This window comes from Trachymyrmex cornetzi, unplaced genomic scaffold (assembly GCF_001594075.2).
Source record: "Trachymyrmex cornetzi isolate Tcor2-1 unplaced genomic scaffold, Tcor1.1 scaffold631, whole genome shotgun sequence".
In the NCBI taxonomy this organism is placed as follows: domain Eukaryota; kingdom Metazoa; phylum Arthropoda; class Insecta; order Hymenoptera; family Formicidae; genus Trachymyrmex; species Trachymyrmex cornetzi.
The window spans coordinates 24090-25013 of NW_017299950.1; the positions used below are offsets into that span (position 1 = coordinate 24090).

Here is a 924-nt window from a genome sequence, read left to right on the forward strand (position 1 = left end):
AATAAAGTAAACTTGCTTACTATATCTAGAATATGGTTTATACATTTGAAGCAAACACAACGATGATGTCGTAACGTCTGTAATTTATACTTGTGATTTATAATATATGACAGTTATTATTTCGCAAAAATCATTTTGTGTTGGCTCACATTGGTAATTCTTCCTGAATTGATTTGTGTTATAATTTCTCATGGTGAACATCGTCTTAAATTTATAGGCAACGAAAAGGAAGGAGAAAGATTAATTAGAGAATTTTTTATTAATCCGAAGCAAATTGATCGCAGTGACATTGGTGATGATTGTGCTTCATCGACGACCTATTATGATTTATAAGCTATTAATAAATTCGGGCGCGATCCCGGGTCGCGCGTGCTAGTGAGTCGAACGGTCGCTGAAATGAGCCATCTTGTTCAACGACCGTTCGACTCACTAGCACGCAGTGGTGCTCCGCGCGCGACCCGGGATCGCACCCGAGCATCCGGGCCCTAGCAATGACATTGGTGATGACTGTGCTGTGGTGCATCGACGACCTTTTATGATTTATACGGTAATAATAAATCGAAGGCTTCTTTCAATATTTAACAAGTAAGTTAATGAAAAATTGTCAATGTGAGTCAACACAAGATGTTCCTTTGTGAAATAACTGTCATATATTATAAATCTAAAGTATAAAATACAGACGTTACGACATCATTATTGCGTCCTCTTTAAATGTAGGAATAACATATTCTAGATGTAATAAGCGTCCCAATGAAATAAAGTAAAGTTTCTTACTATATCTAGAATATGGTTAACACATTTGAAGCAAACACAGTAATGATGTCGTAACGTCTGTAATTTATACTTGTGATTTATAATTTTTTATTATTTACTTAACTCTAATGATATGTATCATGTGTATAAAAGATTCTCTCTATGGAATTT

The 924-nt window shown here is 34.7% G+C and overlaps 1 protein-coding gene across 1 annotated transcript in view; it reads left to right on the plus strand.

Moving 5' to 3' along the window:
- LOC108766835 (uncharacterized) overlaps window positions 1-924 on the plus strand; it is a 7998-nt gene that overhangs the window by 3191 nt on the left and 3883 nt on the right. The gene's annotated exons all lie outside the window — the stretch shown is intronic.